Source organism: Neovison vison, chromosome 12, assembly GCF_020171115.1.
Source record: "Neovison vison isolate M4711 chromosome 12, ASM_NN_V1, whole genome shotgun sequence".
In the NCBI taxonomy this organism is placed as follows: Eukaryota; Metazoa; Chordata; class Mammalia; order Carnivora; family Mustelidae; genus Neogale; species Neogale vison.
Window position 1 is genome coordinate 95,617,231 of NC_058102.1, and position 16,592 is coordinate 95,633,822.

General features: G+C 40.8%; 1 pseudogene; it reads right to left on the bottom strand.

The window, feature by feature from the left end:
• Positions 1-4,010: 4,010 nt before the first annotated feature.
• Positions 4,011-16,286, bottom strand: LOC122890975 (annotated as a pseudogene).
• Positions 16,287-16,592: the final 306 nt, after the last annotated feature.

Below are 16,592 nucleotides of genomic sequence, written 5' to 3' on the forward strand. Positions count from 1 at the left end.
AGGGATATCCATTATCACCACTGCTATTCAACATAGTACTAGAAGTCTTAGCCTCAGCAATCAGACAACAAAAAGAAAGTAAAGGCATCCAAATTGGCAGAGAAGAAGTAAAACTACCACTCTTTGCAGATGATATGATACTATATGTGGAAAACCCAAAAGCTCCACTCCAAATCTGCCAGAGCTTGTACAGGAATTCAGTAAAGTGTCAGGATATAAAGTCAATGCACAGAAATCAGTTGCATTTCTTTACACTAACAACAAGACAGAAGAAAGAGAAATTAAGGAGTCAGTACCATTTACAATTGCACCCAAAACCATAAGATACCTAGGAATAAACCTAACCAAAGAGGCAAAGAATCTATACTCAGAAAACTATAAAGTACTCATGAAAGAAATTGAGGAAGACACAAAGAAATGGAAAAAACGTTCCATGCTCATGGATTGGAAGAACAAATATGAAAATGTCCATGCTACTTAGAGCAATCTACACCTTTAATGCAATCCCTATCAAAATACCATCCATTTTTTTTTCAAAGAAATAGAACAAATAATCCTAAAATTTATATGGAATCAGAAAGGACCTCAAATAGCCAAAGGAATATTGAAAAAGAAAGCCAAAGTTGGTGGCATCACAATTCCAGACTTCAAGCTCTATTACAAAGCTGTCATCATTAAGATAGTATGGTACTGGCACAAAAACAGACACATAGATCAATGGAACAGAATAGAGAGCCCGGAAATAGACCCTCAATTCTATGGTCAACTAATCTTTGACAAAGCAGGAAGGAATGTCCAATGGAAAAAAGACAGCCTCTTCAACAAATGGTGCTGGGAAAATTGGACAGCCACATGCAGAAAAATGAAATTGGACCATTTCCTTACACCACACATGAAAAGAGACTCAAAATGGATGAAGGACCTCAATGTGAGAAAGGAATCCATCAAAATCCTTGAGGAGAACACAGGCAGCAATCTCTTTGACCTCAGCCGCAGCAACTTCTTCCTAGAAACATCGCCAAAGGCAAGGGAAGCAAGGGCAAAAATGAACTATTGGGATTTCATCAAGATCAAAAGCTTTTGCACAGCAAAGGAAACAGTTAACAAAATCAAAAGACAACTGACAGAATGGGAGAAGATATTTGCAAATGACTTATCAGATAAAGGGCTAGTATCCAAAATCTATAAAGAGCTTAGCACACTTATCCAAAGAACAAATAATCCAATCAAGAAATGGGCAGAGGAAAAAAAAAAAAAGAAATGGGCAGAGGACATGAACAGACATTTCTGCAAAGAAGACATCCAGATGGCCAACCGACACATGAAAAAGTGCTCCATATCAATCACCACCAGGGAAATACAAATCAAAACCACAATGAGATATCACCTCACACCAGTCAGAATGGCTAAAATTAACAAGTCAGGAAATGACAGATGCTGGCGAGGATGCGGAGAAAGGGGAACCCTCCTACACTGTTGGTGGGAATGCAAGCTGGTGCAACCACTCTGGAAAACAGCATGGAGGTTCCTAAAAAAGTTGAAAATAGAGCTACCCTATGAGCCAGCGATTGCACTACTGGGTATTTACCCTAAAGATACAAACGTGGTGCTCTGAAGGGGCATGTACACCCGAATGTTTATAGCAGCAATGTCCACAATAGCCAAACTATATAAAGAACCTAGATGTCCCTCAACAGATGAGTGGATAAAGAAGAGGTGGTATATATACACAATGGAATACTATGCAGTCATCAAAGGAAATGAAATCTTGCCATTTGCAATTACATGGATGGAACTAGAGGGTATCATGCTTAGTGAAATAAGTCAATCGGAGAAAGACAACTGTCATATGATCTCCCTGATATGAGGAAGTGGAGATGCAACATGGGGGGTTTGGGGGGTAGGAAAAGAAAAAAATGAAACAAGATGGGCTCAGGCGGGGAACAAACCATAAGTGAGTCTTAATCTCACAAAACAAACTGAGCGTTGCTGGGGGGAGGGGGTTGGGGGGTGGGGTGGTGTTATGGACACTGGGGAGGGTATGTGCTATGGTGAAGTGTGTAAACCTGGCGATTTACAGACCTGTACCCCTGGGGATAAAAATATATTATATGTTTATTTAAAAATTTTTAAAAATTAAAAAAAAGATTAACAAATGAAACTTTCAGCATTAGATAATAAAGTATAAAATATATAATTCACAAATGTAAAAATACATATTTTTTTTTACTACCAATACCAATACAATTTTATTGGAATACAGAATGTACAGATGTTTTCAAACAAACAATCTAACCTTATAAAAATGTGTGGCATTATTAAATAATTAATAAAGATATCCTACGGTCTGTTCTGGGTTGACACCTCGAGCTCTAGCCTAGCTTGAAGTCCCCACAGCTGTGGCATGGCTCTGTAGCTGGGGGAGGAGACTGCTTGCAAATCAGACTGGTGACAAGTCCCCAAAATGAAATCAGCCTGTTTACTTTTTAAGACAGAATCTAGCTTCCTTTGCTAACACGAAGGCTGGCACAATGGATCCTGAGCTTTGACACTGGCTCCAGGAGCTCTAACTAACCCCCCAGGCCTCCCAGATGATGACTGCTCAGTCACTGGGGAACGGGCTGGACCTGCACACACGACCCCAATCCCTGCCCGTGAGAAGGACAGCTCTGCCATCACATTCACATATGACCTCTTGGAGCTTCCAAATGCAGCTTACCCTGATTATAGAGGGAAATTGCTTTTCATAGGGATAAAAAGGCAAAAAGGGTAGGGGCTGGGGGAAGAGTACATTTTTGTCACTCAATAGGTCTTTTTCCTAAATACATTCTAATAGGATGTTTCCCTTATTCCCCAACCTGCCTGAAGACCAACTTTCCAGCTTTCATTATGGTTATGACCAGAAAGTCTCTATTTTAGAGAGATTCATGAAAACAGGCGCACACACAGGGATGGATGTGCTGGGAAATGGTGACGTTTTCCTTATAAGGCTGCAAAAAATAAAAAAAAGGCTACACGGAAAAAATAGCAACAAGGTTTTATGACCAGGCAAATCAACAAAGGTTACAGTGAGCTCCAAGTTATGCACTTCACATCACACTTCTAGTGAGACAGAGGGACCTGTTCACGACGTCACAAGGTTTCAAGTGATGCCTGCTGACGGCAAAGGGGCCTCTTGTGAGCGCCTGCAGTTTGCTCCCAAATGAATACACTTAGAAGAAAACTGCAGGGGTGAGGCCCATTTCCCAGAGAACTCATGTCATAAAAAAACACATAAAACATGAATTTGTAAAAGAGCTTAAAAAAATACTGTCACTGTTTTAATATCTCCTTTTCATAAATGAGGCTGGTGTGTCAGTATAGACTGCTGACATTTTGCTAAATCTTGAGCCTGAATCTCACACCAAAGGAAACCCAGACCATAGTGGAATAGACAGGAAGTCAGATATTCAGAGCTTGTTGACTGAATGGGTTAATTCAACAGTAGCCTCCTGTTAAATAAAGGTAAATGAACAACTACTCCAGGTCTCTCCTCTCCCATGCATTCTAAAGGGAGCGTTCCCTCAGATCCTGAGCTCTGGGCATCGTCCTGCCGCCACAACGGCAGTACCCTGTAGAGTAGTACTGGGGGATTTCTTTGTTTTTGACAGACAGTTAGGTCTTTACTCTTCTTTGCATTTAGAAGGAATGACTAGAATTTCATTTAATCACATTGTAGTTTTCCTTCAAGATTTGGGTTTGGCTGGGACGCCTGGGTGGCTCAGTTGGTTGGACGACTGCCTTCGGCTCAGGGCGTGATCCTGGAGTCCCGGGATCGAGTCCCACATCAGGCTCCCAGCTCCATGGGGAGTCTGCTTCGCTCTCTGACCTCCTCCTCGCTCATGCTCTCTCTCACTGTCTCTCTCAAATAAATAAATAAAATCTTTAAAAAAAAAAAAAAAGATTTGGGTTTGGTTGGTCGGTTTTATTGGCGAGCATCAATGCCGCATGACCCATCGCCTTCCAAGTCTTCACCGGGCTGCCGTGAAGCCACTGGAAAGCACAGTGTTGTCTGCAGAAGGCTGGGGCTGCTCCTTCAGCAGGGTATAGAAGTCCGGGTGCTCCATGGCCTCTTTGGCAGTCAGTGTCTGTTGGTCATATCGCAGAAGTTTGTCCAGAAGATCTAGAACCTCGGGGCTGACGAGGTGTCTGTTCTCACTATGGATAAAGTTTTCCCAGCATTTCCGTGAATGTTGTCCCAGGATTTCGTTGAAGTGCGGATCTAGGTCTATGTGATATTTCTTCAGATACCCATGCAGCTCATCTGTACCAGAACCTTGGCAATGCAAACAAGCTGGTCATAGTTGTGCTGTCCGTGACAGAAGGGCTCCTTTCGAAAGATCATGCTTGCTAACATACAGCCCAAACTCCACATGTCCAAGCTGTAATCATACATCTGATCGTCCACAAGGAGCTCCGGGCCTTTGAAATATCTCGAGGCTACACGGACACTGTACTCCTGAGCAGGATGGTGGAACTCCGCCAGACCCCAGGTTATCAGTCGCAGCTTTTTCGGCTGGTGATCTCTCACGACATTGTGAAGGTTTCACATTCCTGTGCGGGATTCCCTTGCTGTGGCAGGAATCCAGGGCCTTAAGTAGCTCATACATATAAAACCCGATATCAAAGTCTGTCAGGACCTGGTCAAGTTGCTTAAGATCTGTAGTATTGATATATTCAAATACCAAAGCTGGTATCTTTGACACAGGGTCCTTCACAGTGTCGATCAGCTTAATGATATTTGTTCCACCACGGAGGTTCTCCAGAATCCGAACCTCTCGTTTTATCTTCTTTTTCTTCATTGGCTTGAGAATTTTTACAACCTCTCTCTCATTGTTGGTGGTGTTGATGGCCTCAAATACTTCACTAGAGTTTCCTCGACCAAGTTTCCAACCAGTTGGTAATCATCTTGATCACCCCAAGGACGTGAGCCTCATAGTTCCAGTACTTGCGGCTCCTCAGGCTGTTCACCTCCGCGTAGACCCTGGCCCTGCTGCCTGCGGCCTGGCCAGCCAGGGCGGGCAGGACGGCGGAAGGGGGGTGGGGGGGGGCGCTGCAGGGCGCAGAGAGTGGCGGCGGGGCGAGCGGCAAGCGGCGCGGAGCGGGGGCGGGCAGAGGAGGCGGCAGGCCGCGGGGCGCGGGAGGAGGAGCGCAGCGGCAGGCGGTCACGCCAGGCTGGGCCCGCGTGGGCGGGCGGACTAGGGGCGCGGGGGGCGCGGGCGGAGCTGGCCGGGCCGTGGAGCGGCCGGTGGGGTGGCTGGGCAGGCGGCGCTGGCGCTCCGTCCGGGCCTCCGCTCAGCTTGCAGCTCGGAGGCTGCGGCTGCGGCTGCGGCTGCGGCGGCGGCACCAGCAGGGGCGGCACCAGCAGTGGTGGCCGCCGGCCAGGAAAGGGGCAGCGGTGGCGGCGGCCAAAAATATAATTATTAAATGCTATGTTGCCTACAAAAGAATAATCAATGGAAAATAAAAATACTCTAGAAAAAATTAGTGAGCAAAACCTACCTACGCATCTCAACACATACACCAAAATAAACCCTATTAGTAAAAGTGTTTACTCTTTTTTTAAAAAATATTTTTGTTTATTCATTTGACAGAGATCACAAGTAGGCAGAGAGGCAGGCAGAGAGAGAGAGTGGAAGCAGGCTCCCTGCTAAGCAGAGAGCCCGATGTGGGGGCTGGATGCGGGGCTGGATGTGGGGCTGGATGTGGGGCTGGATGCAGGGCTTGAACCCAGGACCCTGGGATCATGACCTGAGCCGAAGGCAGAGGCTTTAACCCACTGAGCCACCCAGGCGCCCGTGTTTACTCTTTTTAACAAAAGCATTAAACCATTAAATATTTCAGAGGAAAACATATATGAGTGGTATTACTGATGAGTGACAGATTTTTCAAACAACAGAAGTTATAAAAGAAAGTATCAATACATTTGGCCATATAAAATCTGTGACCAAATAAACGTAATATAAGTGAAAATATAGAAAAAAAGGATTAGCATGAATGATAAACATTCTTTGTTTATAATAAAGGAACTAAAAATTTTTGTAAATGATCACAGGATATAACTAGGTCGTAAATAACCATGAGTACCAGACTTCTACTCTTATCTGATCCGGACAGTAGGTTCAACTTCATCATCTTACCTCAAGACATTTGCCCTTTAGTTCTGTCATCATTTAGTCCACTGGAACCTTGATATACTCACTACCTTACAGATCATCATACTTACCCGTTATATGGATTACTTCATGCAAATACTGAAAGTCCTTGTAAAAAAAATCTTCCCCATTGTTACAATTTATGTAAATCTTTTCAAAAAACAAATTAGCATTATTCATTTAAGGAAATACTTCCCCAAAATTAAGCATAAATTCAAGACACCGCTTTTGTATCACATGTGATTGATAAGACATGTTAACAATATAATCAGTTTTAAGAGACCAAAAGTTCTGGTGGATAAAACTAAATTGGGGACTTGGGATAGGCACATAGTAATATCTCACTTTTGGAAATAGTGTATTTTTATAAAGCCTAACATTCTTTTTCCTTTATTTATTCCTATAATAATTCTTCACCTTTTATATAAGAAGATGTGAAGATCTTTTGTAACACCAAGAATCATTAAACTTAAGCATCTTAAAATCTAACAAAAAAAAAAGTATACAAAAGGCATTACCTTATGTGGAGAGAGGGTACAGGTAAACACATCTGCCTAATTTCCCAAACAGGAAAAAAAAATCGGTTATATAATAATCAAAGTATATGATATCAGCTGCGTAAATTCTGAAGTCTGCTGTTTTCTGCTATAGTAGCATGAAACATGATTTTTCATCAAAAATTTTAAAAATTGAATCTTTGTCATAGCAGAACTAGTACTGGCAATTTGCCATTCTAACTAGTGAGGGCTGTGTTTCCACATCCATGAAGATTTTACACGAGGCTTCACATTACTTGAACCACAAATTTCTTATTATCGCTGTCATTTCACATTTTTTACAACTGATTATGGCTTTTTAGCTAATTGTGATTATTTCAAAATAATAAAAACAAGAGTTTCTCTTTTGTTAGCAACCAAGTTCTCCAAATATCTTTCTATTTTGTCTCATTTCCTTACTTCCGACACCTCTGTCTTTGTCATCACCTAGTTCATAATTTCTAGGAGTTACATAGACATAACATCTCAGTTTTAAGAACAGCTGGTCTTTAACATACTTTCAGGACTGTGAAGGGTGGCAAACTTTGAGGTGAGAGCCTAAAATAATTTCTGCAGCACAGAAAGGATGAAACATGAAGGATAAGCTCATTAAGTGAAATGTATCCACTTAAACACAGTAAGATGGCAGCTACAGAGAGGCTCACTATACATCTGTTTCCTTGAGAGTTCATGTGATGTACACTTTAAAAAAATATTTTATTTACTCATTTGCCAGAGAGAGCATGAGAGCACAAGCAGGGGAAGCAGCAGGCAGAGTCCGATGTGGGACTCAGTCCCAGGACCCCGGAATTGTGACCTCAGCCAAAGGCAAACGCTTAACTGAGCCACCCAGGTGTCCCACACATACTTTTTTTTTGGAATTTTGACCACATCTGTTTATACCCAGGACCCATTCAGGAGATGCCCATCTATTTACAAAAACATCCTGATTTATCTGATCACTTGGTAAATTCACAGGGCAATATAAGAGAAACAAGGGATCTGGAAAATGGGAGATGTTACTTCTTTGTAACAACAAATAATCTATTTCATTATTTTTAACTCCCCAAAAAGACTACATCTGATTACTAATGGTACAATTCAACTGAAAAATCTGTTAGAGTTGTGCAGTAAACAAAACTCAGCTTTAATACTTTCTTCCTAAGGGAAAATAAGAACAAGGTCACCCACTTTACAAGGTCCTAACTCATAGTTAATGGAACCTGTGGCTTTTACGTGTGCAAGCATGGTGAGTAAAGAATTTGGCAAGGATGTGATTAACTACTAGAGAAAGTATTTTTTTTAATATAAGAGAAGATATTTAATTTCACTCCATATTAATTAAAGAAAATGCCAATTACAGCTCTATTGTAGTACATCTTTTAAAATCTGACATAAAAAGATCAATATTCTAAAGACTGGTTTTGCAGTATGGAGGTTCCTCAAGATGTTAAAAATAACGACCCAATGACCCAGGAATTGCACTACTGGGTATTTACCCCTAAGATACAGATGTAGTGAGAAGAAGGGGCACATGCATTCTAATGTTCATAACAGCAATGTCCATAATAGCCGAACTGTGGAAGGAGCCAAGATGCTCTTCAAGAGATGAACGGATAAAGCAGATGTGGTACAATGGAATATTACTCAGCCATCAGAAAGGATTTGCATCCACATGCATGGAACCGGAGAGGATTATGCTAAGTGAAATAAGTGAAGCAGAGAAAGACAAAAATCACATGGCTTCACTTATATGTCGAACATAAGGAATAAGATGGAGGGCCAAAGGGAAAGGAATGGAAAACTGAAGGGGGAGAAATCAGGGAGACAAACGGTGAGAGACTATGGGCTCCAGGAACAAGCTCAGGGTTTCAGAGAGGAGCAGGGAGGGGGAATGGGGTAACTGGGTGATGGGTATCAAGGAGGGCACGTGTCGTGATGAACACTGTATGTTATATGCAACTAATAAATCACTGAACACTACATCAAGAACTAATGATGTACTACACATAGCCAACCGAACCTAATAAAAAATAGACTGGTTTTGTAGGCATAAACATTGTATATTCCCTATGAAGGGCAATTTGGAAATATTTGTCCACATGAAATGGAATAGGCTCAGTGTCTAAAATAATAATTATTAATCCTTTCTGCTACATAATGATCTCAGGAAATGGCAGGTCACTCTAGATGTCACCCAATGGATGAAGTATAATTTCACATTGTAAAGAGGAAATCTTTAAATTTGAGTTTCATTCGCCTGTTCTTCCTCTGCCCCGCTCTCTAAGTCCACCCTCTCTAGTTTTAAATGATGTCTGGTATCTCCCAACACTACAAACAAATATATGAAAGATTAATGAAACTCTGTCCCCTGAGGTTGAATTTTAAGAGAATTTCATAAATAATAAATTTATGTTAAGACAATTAATTTAGAACATGAATGGCAGCAACTGGTTGACCAAAAGATAAAACACATCTTCTATGAAATCCAAAATACCTTAAAGAATTTCATATGCTAGATGTCTTCTTCTTTTTGACAGGTCCTTCTGCATATCAGATACATTGTAAACCTGGCATACAATCCGACCTTGCATTTTTTTATCTTCTAAAAAAGAAATCAGATGTTCCTCTACAAGAAGACATTTCAGTCACATAAAGGGTATCTCCTGTTTCTGTTCTACTCACTAGGATATTTTCAGGAATGAAAGTCACATAATAGTCTCTACAGCATTATTTAACTTTCTATGGAAAATCTGAACCTTCTATTCCAGTTCACTTCTATTCCTCCTACCTGAAGGTGAGGGGGAAATGAAAAGAATTAACCTACTGAATGCCTAGGATTGTTTCATTCACAGAAAATGTTATTAGCTGACTATCTACACAGCGCCTCAGTTAGCCCTAGAAATACAAATATGTTCAAGACTGCTTCTAGAACTCATCATCAGTTGGCAAGAGGTCGACACAGAATATATTCGAGGACAGGTTATTGCTGATGTACACGTGTTGTGCTCTGGAGAAACAGAGAACAGGGGGACATACAGCCTTAACAGAAGGGTTGGAGAGAAAGACTAAGAAATCAACAGCATCTAGATGACAGGAAAATGGAGAGAAGCTGAAAGACCCAAAGAAATAAAATCAGAGTTTACCAATATTAAAAGGCAAAGAAGTATGCCACAAGATAATTCCTGAATTTTTAACATAATCAAAGAAGTGTGATCAACAGAATGAAGGGGGAAATAAAAGCTATAACCAACTAAAAGCAATCATCAGAAAGGATTTCTTTTGCCTTATTAATAAAATAATAATAAATAATACTATATAATAAATAAATAATAAATAATAAAAATAGATAGGGGTGCCTGGGTGGCTTAGAGGGTTAAGCCTCTGCCTTTGGCTCAGGTCATGATCTCAGGGTCCTGGGATCGAGCCCCGCATCAGGCTCTCTGCTCAGCAGGAAGCCTGCTTCCCCCACCCCCTGCCTGCCTTCTTGTGATCTCCTCTCTCTGTGTCAAATAAATAAAATCTTTAAAGAATAAATAAAAATAAAAATAGATTATTCTACTAAATTCCTGGATTAGCTCTTTCAGTATTAACAGTATTAATTCTGGTAGCAATTATGGGAAGATAACAGAACAAAATTTCATAGCGATTTTAAGGGGAAAGAATATGAAGGTGTAATACAGTACAATAAAAAATCATATTAAAAATACCAAAACGGAGAATTTCAGAACAATATCACTGATGAATATGGATGCTAAGATTCTCAGCAAGATCCTAGCCAACAGGATCCAACAGCACATTAAAAAGATTATCCACCATGATCAGGTGGGATTCATCCCTGGGCTACAAGGATGGTTCAACATTCGCAAATCAATCAATGTGATACAACAAATTAATATGAGAATATTATTATTAATATTAATAAGAGAGAAGAACCACATGGTCCTCTCAATTGATGCAGAAAAAGCATTTGACAAAATCCAGCATCCGTTCCTGATTAAAACGCTTCAAAGTATAGGGATAGAGGGAACATTCCGGAACCTCATCAAATCTATCTATGAAAGACCCACAGCAAATATCATCCTCAATGGGAAAAAGCTTGCAGCCTTCCCATTGAGATCAGGAACAAGACAAGGATGCCCACTTTCACCACTCTTGTTCAACATAGTATTAGAAGTCCTAGCAACAGCAATCAGACAACAGAGAGAAATAAAAGGTATCCAAATTGGTAATGAAGAAGTCAAACTCTCTCTCTTCGCAGATGACATGATTCTTTATATGGAAAACCCAAAAGACTCCACCCCCCAAACTACTAGAACTCATACAGCAATTCAGCAACGTGGCAGGATACAAAGTCAATGTGCAGAAATCAGTGGCTTTCTTATACACTAACAATGAAAATACAGAAAGGGAAATTAGAGAATCGATTCCATTTACTATAGCACCAAGAACCATAAGATACCTTGGAATAAACCTAACCAAAGAGGTAAAGGATCTGTACTCGAGGAACTACAGAACACTCATGAAAGAAATTGAAGAAGACACAAATAGATGGAAGACCATTCCATGCTCTTGGATCGGAAGAATAAACATTATTAAAATGTCTATACTGCCTAGAGCAATCTATACTTTTAATGCCATTCCGATCAAAATTCCACCGGCATTCTTCAAAGAGCTGGAGCAAATAATCCTAAAATTTGTATGGAATCAGAAGAGACCCCGAATCGCTAAGGAAATATTGAAAAACAAAAATAAAGCTGGCGGCATCACGTTACCTGATTTCAAGCTTTATTACCAAGCTGTGATCACCAAGACAGCATGGTACTGGCATAAAAACAGACACATAGACCAGTGGAACAGAGTAGAGAGCCCAGATATGGACTCTCAACTCTATGGTCAGACTAACATGTAAGACTTTTATGAATATAAATGTAAAAAACTTTTGTAAAATACTAGCAGATTGAATCTAATAGCATATTAAAAGTATTATACATTATGGCCAAGTGTTATTTATTCCAGCAATGTAAGTGTGTTCAAAACAAGAAAGTATAGATTGCTCTAGGCAGTATAGACATTTTAACAATGTTTATTCTTCCGATCCAAGAGCATGGAATGGTCTTCCATCTTTTCGTGTCTTCTTCAATTTCTTTCATGAGTGTTCTATAGTTCCTCAAGTACAGATCCTTTACCTCTTTAGTTAGGTTTATTCCAAGGTATCTTATGGTTCTTGGTGCTATAGTAAATGGAATCGATTCTCTAATTTCCCTTTCTGTATTTTCATTGTTAGTGTATAAGAAAGCCACTGATTTCTGCACATTGACTTTGTATCCTGCCACGTTGCTGAATTGCTGTATGAGTTCTAGTAGTTTGGGGGTGGAGTCTTTTGGGTTTTCCATATAAAGAATCATGTCATCTGCAAAGAGAGAGAGTTTGACTTCTTCATTACCAATTTGGATACCTTTTATTTCTCTCTGTTGTCTGATTGCTGTTGCTAGGACTTCTAATACTATGTTGAACAAGAGTGGTGAAAGTGGGCATCCTTGTCTTGTTCCTGATCTCAATGGGAAGGCTGCAAGCTTTTTCCCATTGAGGATGATATTTGCTGTGGGTCTTTCATAGATAGATTTGATGAGGTTCCGGAATGTTCCCTCTATCCCTATACTTTGAAGCGTTTTAATCAGGAACGGATGCTGGATTTTGTCAAATGCTTTTTCTGCATCAATTGAGAGGACCATGTGGTTCTTCTCTCTTCTCATATTAATTTGTTGTATCACATTGATTGATTTGCGAATGTTGAACCATCCTTGTAGCCCAGGGATGAATCCCACCTGATCATGGTGGATAATCTTTTTAATGTGCTGTTGGATCCTGTTGGCTAGGATCTTGCTGAGAATCTTAGCATCCATATTCATCGGTGATATTGGTCTGAAATTCTCCTTTTTGGTAGGGTCCTTGCCTGGTTTGGGGATCAGGGTAATGCTGGCTTCATAGAAAGAGTCTGGAAGTTTTCCTTCTGCTTCAATTTTTTGAAACAGCTTCAGGAGAATAGGTGTTATTTCTTCTTTGAAGGTTTGGTAGAATATCGGAAGAATAAACATTGTTAAAATGTCTATACTGCCTAGAGCAATCTATACTTTTAATGCCATTCCGATCAAAATTCCACCGGCATTCTTCAAGGAGCTGGAGCAAATAATCCTAAAATTTGTATGGAATCAGAAGAGACCCCGAATCACTAAGGAAATGTTGAAAAACAAAAATAAAGCTGGCGGCATCACCTTACCTGATTTCAAGCTTTATTACAAAGCTGTGATCACCAAGACAGCATGGTACTGGCATAAAAACAGACACATAGACCAGTGGAACAGAGTAGAGAGCCCAGATATGGACCCTCAACTCTATGGTCAATTAATATTTGACAAAACAGGAAAAAATATACAGTGGAAAAAAGACAGTCTCTTCAATAAATGGTGCTGGGAAAACTGGACAGCTATATGTAGAAGAATGAAACTCGACCATTCTCTTACACCGTACACAAAGATCAACTCAAAATGGATAAAAGACCTCAACGTGAGACAGGAATCCATCAGAATCTTAGAGGAGAACATAGGCAGTAATCTCTTTGATATCAGCCACAGCAACTTCTTTCAAGATACATCTCCAAAGGCAAAGGAAACAAAAGTGAAAATAAACTTCTGGGACTTCATCAAAATCAAAAGCTTCTGCACAGCAAAGGAAACAGTCAAAAAAACAAAGAGGCAACCCACGGAATGGGAGAAGATATTTGCAAATGACAGTACAGACAAAAGGTTGATATCCAGGATCTATAATGAACTCCTCAAACTCAACACACACGAAACAGGCAAACACATCAAAAAATGGTCAGAAGATATGAACAGACACTTCTTCAATCAAGACATACAAATGGCTATCAGACACATGAAAAAATGCTCATCATCATTAGCCCTCAGGGAGATTCAAATTAAAACCACATTGAGATATCACCTTACACCAGTTAGAATGGCCAAAATTAACAAGACAGGAAACAACATGTGTTGGAGAGGATGTGGAGAAAGGGGAACCCTCTTCCACTGTTGGTGGGAATGCAAGTTGGTGCAGCCTCTTTGGAGAACAGTGTGGAGATTCCTCAAGAAATTAAAAATAGAGCTTCCCTAGGACCCTGCCATTGCACTCCTGGGTATTTACCCCAAAGACACAGATGTCGTGAAAAGAAGGGCCATCTGTACCCCAATGTTTATAGCAGCAATGGCCACGGTCGCCAAACCATGGATAGAACCAAGATGCCCTTCAACGGATGAATGGATAAGGAAGATGTGGTCCATATACACTATGGAGTATTATGCTTCCATCAGAAAGGATGAATACCCAACTTTTGTAGCAACATGGACAGGACTGGAAGAGATTATGCTGAGAGAAATAAGTCAAGCAGAGAGAGTCAATTATCATATGGTTTCACTTATTGGTGGAGCATAACAAATAGCAGGAGGACAAGGGGCATTAGAGAGGAGAGGGAATTTGGGTAAATTGGAAGGGGAGGTGAACCATGAGAGACTATGGACTCTGAAAAACAATCTGAGGGGTTTGAAGTGGCGGGGGGTGGGAGGTTGGGGTACCAGGTGGTGGGTATTATAGAGGGCACGGCTTGCATGGAGCACTGGGTGTGGTGAAAAAATAATGAATAATGTTTTTCTGAAAATAAATAAATTGAAAAAAAAATACCAAAACAGGGGCGCCTGGGTGGCTCAGTGGGTTAAAGCCTCTGCCTTAGGCTCAGGTCATGATCCCAGGGTCCTGGGATCGAGCCCCACATTGTGCTCTCTGCTGAACGGGGAGCCTGCTTCCTCCTCTCTCTCTGCCTACTTGTGATCTGTCTGTCAAATAAATTAATAAAATCTTTTTAAAAAATACCAAAACAATAATGTTTTGTTTAAAAAGTTAACAGTGACATATACCATATACAATTGTGACAAAACTATTTCAGGTTTTACCCAAATTCCCTTCTCCTCTCTAACGCCCCTTGTCCTCCATGCTATTGGTTATGCTCCACCAATAAGTGAAACCATATGATAATTGACTCTCTCTGCTTGACTTATTTCACTCAGCATAATCTCTTCCAGTCCCGTCCATGTTGCTACAGAAGTTGGGTATTCATCCTTTCTGATGGAGGCATAATACTCCATAGTGTATATGGACCACATCTTCCTTATTCATTCATCCGTTGAAGGGCATCTTGGTTCTTTCCATAGTTTGGCGACCGTGGCCATTGCTGCTATAAACATTGGGGTACAGATGGCCCTTCTTTTCACGACATCTGTGTCTTTGGGGTAAATACCCAGGAGTGCAATGGCAGGGTCCTAGGGAAGCTCTATTTTTAATTTCTTGAGGAATCTCCACACTGTTCTCCAAAGAGGCTGCACCAACTTGCATTCCCACCAACAGTGGAAGAGGGTTCCCCTTTCTCCACATCCTCTCCAACACATGTTGTTTCCTGTCTTGTTAATTTTGGCCATTCTATCTGGTGTAAGGTGATATCTCAATGTGGTTTTAATTTGAATCTCCCTGAGGGTTTGAATAATCACATGAATGGAATTATAGTACCAAAAAAAAATGCTCAAACATCTTCTTTTTTTAAAAGTTTATTTATTTTTTTCTTAGTAATCCCCACATCCAATTTGGGGCCCCAACTCACAACCCCAAGATCAGGGATCACACTCTCCTGACTGAGCCAGCCAAGCACCCCAAAAATCTTAATATATGTAACCACTATTTTTTATAAAGTTTTTATTTATTTATTTGACAGACAGAGATCACAAGTAGGCAGAGAGGCAGACAGAGAGAGAGGGAGGAAGTAGGCTCCCTGCTGAGCAGAAAGCCCCATGCAGGGCTCGATCCCAGGATTCTGAGATAATGGCCTGAGCCGAAGGCAGAGGCTTTAACCCACTGAGCCATCCAGGCACCCCCATAACTGATGTTTTTAACTCACGGGATAAAAGCACACAGCAAAATCATCTCCCACTAGTCTCTTAAATATTCAGATATTTTTCTACCAATGCAGATTGAAAAAGCTTACTTTAATATAAAGTCCAAAAAGTTGTTTGAACTTGTAAGGCACTAAAACAGAATGTCAGCCCCACAAAATTATAAAAACACCAAATGTCAAGAGTTCATAAGCCAAGCCAGGCTACAGGCTAACCACCTGCAGCAGGGTTAGAAGGCCAGCATGGTCCTTTTCTTCTTTCCTGCCTAATTCCATTCCTCCCCTCAGTTGGCTGTGTATGGCTTGACCTTGCCAGAGTTAAAACTGTGGGGGGTGACTGAGTTCTTACTTGGCTAAGATGCTTTGGAATAGGCTGCATTTGGCAATCATTTTATTGTTTTAGGTTTTTGTTTTAAGGTTTTTGTGTAGGCTACACACCTAATATGGGGCTTAAACTCATAATCCCAAGATGAAGAGTCACATGGTCTACTGACAGAGCCAGCCAGGTGCCCGGCAGTTATTTTCATGCCGACTTCCTCTCACAGGCACTTCTGTACCCATGGCTGTTCGCCCCGGCAACTCCCTTGCCTGAGTAAATGCGATCCATTCTGTCGGGCTTTTTTTCTTCTTAACTCTTAAGGAGTCCAGAGATCCATTTTGGATCGTCTTCTTGTGAGTCCTCCCTGTACCTCTAAGCAACCCTTTTGTACAGTGTCTAAAATGGATTCCCCCACAAGGGCCCACTCCCTACACTTGACAACATCTGGTCCTTCAAAAGCACTCAAGCACTTTTTGTCAAACCAAATACTGAGTGTGCAGAACAGTCTCAACTAACATTAGACTTTCTCCCTTCATTAGCCGAAGCAC